We start from the raw sequence: 3919 nt of genomic DNA on the forward strand, positions 1-3919 counted from the left end.
AGGTTAAACTTCTCATTTGTCAAGACCAACTTCAAGACTTTAACTCATTGGCCATTGATGGAAAGAAAGGGATGAAGATTGAAGGTGAAGAAAAAGAAGACAATGATCAAATCCAATTGATTAAATGTGAATCAAATCATCATCAACTAACACTAAACAGAAGAGAAATGAAGATAACAAGTCAAAGAGTCAATGGTATTTTTTTGGTATTTTCTTGGATTAAAATAAAATGAAAATAAAAAATAAACAAATAAGGTCAAACCTCAAATTCAATTCAAATCAACTTCAACAAGTTCAATTAATTTCTCATGGGTTCAACATGATCAAACAAGTTTTGACTAATTTTCTCACAAATTTTTGAAACCAGAAAGTATTTAAAAACAATTAAAAACAATTAAAAACAATTAAAAATAGCACAATATGAATTAAAATCTCAAATAATCTCAAATCAAATAAGAAATTGATGAGACTATTTTTCATTGACTTATCATGATCCATAAATGCTATGAAAATATTTTTGGCTTTTTTAAAAGTTAGAAAGTATTTTAAAATGAATTAAAACCATTAAAAATCAAATAATCCATAAATATCAAATGAGGTCACAAAAATAATTAAAAATCAAAATATGAAACTAGATTTTTCAAGAAATTTTTTGGAGTTTCTCTCATATTTTTATAACTTCAAATGATTTTTTTTATGAATTTTTGAAAATAAAAGGAATTAATTGAAAATAAAATGAAAATGGAATAAATGGAAAAAACCACAGCCACGTGATGAATTCATTAATTGACGTGGCGCTTATGGAAGGTTCAGATCTGATGGCGCATGGTACGTCCAAGTCAAACGCGCTACACAAGGCATTAAATGAAGTATTCCAAATGAATGAACAAGATTAAAACGTGGTAACTAGATCCAATGGCTACAAGAGCGCACACGTGGTGATGGTGGTGGAAACCACCATCTTCTTCGGCCAGACAACCAATTTCGGCCACCAGTTGCAGAGAAAAAAGTTTTAATGAAAATGGAAAACAAGGACATGGAAATGAAGCTCGTGTGATGGAGATCATCATTGTACCATTGGATCTTCCTCACTCTTCCTATATTGGGAGAAACATGAAGAAGAAGATCATGGTGTTCAAACTGTAAGCTCATGAAATGATGAATTGAAAGCACCAATGGCTTGCCTCAAATGTGAGGACTTCAGAAAACCACACAAACACAAGAATGTTACATTGAATTAAAAGTTCTAGATCCAAAAAGTTTGAGATTATACCTCTGAATTGAAGAACTTCTGGCCACGAATCCTTCAAGATCCTTGCTCCTCTTTGATCTATGGATGTAGTGGAGGTGAAAGGCTAAGGAATTAGGCTTTAAAACTCAGCTAATGATGCTGAATTTCAAACTCGAAAGTAAGAACAAAATTAGAATAATTCCTTTGGTATGGCTATGGTTTCAGTGCTGCAGCAATTCAGATCTCCAAAAGGTTGCCAAATGAATGAGAGGAAGTGGTTATTTATAGGTGAATGCATCAGCTGATCACACTTCTTTCATGTGCATGGCAAATTGAAAAATGGATGCATGGGCCTATGTACGCGTGTGGGAGGCCCAATGATGAATGCAAAAGCTTGCTGAGATCAAGTAAAGGGCAAATGGTCGTGTGCATTGGACTGAATAATCTTGCATACTCAAGTTTCATCATAAAATACCAAAATGCACATATATCAAAAGAATTTCGAAACTTACAAATGGCAGGTCCAAATAAGTAATGTGATAATGGTTGGAAAGCCGTTGAAATAAGGAACAAAAGTCATGTTGGGCAAAAATCCATTTGGCATGTGCAAATTGATGAAAATTGATTGTGAAAATCCAAGTACAAAACATATTCAAAACACTTTGAAAAATTTCACCAAAAGCAAACTTAATCAAACCCCTCTGTTTGCATGATGCAAGTTTCAAATGGAAACACCTCCAACATCAAAGTTGTTGATCTTTTCAAGATGATCAATGTAGACTCAAAGTTTGCATCATTTGGATTTTCTATGGAAAATTTATGGGCAAATTGAGATACTTGGGAGACATATATGATGATTAGGAGCTTTATGGACCATTGTCATGTTTTTTTCTCATCTTCATCTAGCCATTTCATTGGGCTTAGGAGCCTCCTAGGAGCATTGTGGAGCACATGATCACTTGAGCTTCAAAACAAAAAGAGTTAGTGACATATTTTTGTGCTTTTGGTTAGTAATCAAAATAAGAAAAGCAATAATATACAATACAAGCATGCTTGGTGGTCTCAAAACACTCAAACAAGTCCCAACCCTAGGGTTAAGGAGCCAAACATGCTATGATCCTTGAGGAAATGCACTTGTTCAATAACATGATGCCATGAGGTATCTTAGGGTCAAAATTAGGGTCTTACACATATAAATGAGGGATCAAAACCTCGTAGTTCGTGCTATAAATCTCAAAATGAGTGTGTTGGTTTTAACAAAATTTAAGTTTGAAAGGCACAAAGGCCTGAGAATGATTTGAATGAGTTAGTTATTTTTGGATTTTTGAAAGTTTAAGTCAAGTATAGTTAAGTTGATTTACAAGTTTGGTTTAAGAAAATAAGTTTGAAAATGCAATGGCATAAGGCCAGAGTTTCTACCTTTTGCAAAACTGGTCTAAGTTTAGAACAAAAGTAGTTCACACAAAGAAGATTTTGAAAATGGGGGAAGAGATTTTGAAATTAAAGAAATGGGGAGAAGATTAAGTGACTACCCTATATACAAGAATTTAAAAGTTTAAAGTTGAAAAGATCTGACCAAATGGGAGCAATCCAATAGACAAGTATGTCAATAGAAACCCAGAATTGCCTTTGGACTTTTTAGAATCAAGCAACACACAAATGCACAATTATATCAATCTTGAAGAGCAAAGGCATCAAATAAAGATGGACTCATCCAAGCTTATCCACTTCATGATCTTCTTCAAAATAGCATATGTAGCAGATGAATTCCACAAGTTACAGGTCCAACATAACAACATAACAACTTATCAGATGAATTCAAATTGCAAGTACTTGGTTCTTCAACAAATTGGCATTAGCCAAGTCCATTAGCAAAGGAATGTTGCCTAAGTTCTAAGTCCAATTGGGCAAGATTAAACCAACAGTCCACTCAAAAGTCTTTTAGGGTTATTGTTATTATTATGTACATTAATGGTCAAAGACCAAACAAGCAAACAAAGTATATACAAAACAAAATAATATCACACAATATGGTCCAAATGGATAAAGTGAAAATTACATTAACATAAACAATTAGGATGATATGTATAATGGCAAATGATAATCAAGTGCTAAAAGTAAATTGCATTAAAGTAAAGACTTGAAATTAAAAGTTAATGGTTAGTAAGCTAGTAGTTTGTTTTGTTTTGCTTTTGATTTCAAGACATTCTTTGGAGAACACTCAACCCACTTGCCACAAGCATGGATCCTTGAACCAAAACATCTTCCAAAGGAAGGAAAGAAGGCCAAGTTTCCACACAATACCATGGAGGAGGGGATATTTACAATCTCACTAACTAGAATGCTTATGCCTTTTGTGTCACAAATTTAGCGCTATGCTAAGCAACCGTAATTGGACTTATGTAGAAGTCACAACTATTTCAGGTCGGGAAATAGACTTTTGGTGTTAATGCATGTTGGAGACATAGTATCATGAACTATGCTCATTAAACATACGACACACAAAAAATATGCAAAAAGGTGTGGCCTAATCTCATCCATACTCATGTTAATCTTTCAATCAACTAGCATTAGGACTTTGAGATGTCATTGGCCAATTGAAAATGAATGAATGAATAAGGGGAATTAGATGAAGAGGGAAAGGGATGAATGAGATCACAAATTGGTCAATGGAGGACTTTTACCAAA

This window comes from Lathyrus oleraceus, chromosome 1 (assembly GCF_024323335.1).
Source record: "Lathyrus oleraceus cultivar Zhongwan6 chromosome 1, CAAS_Psat_ZW6_1.0, whole genome shotgun sequence".
Lineage (NCBI taxonomy): Eukaryota > Viridiplantae > Streptophyta > Magnoliopsida > Fabales > Fabaceae > Lathyrus > Lathyrus oleraceus.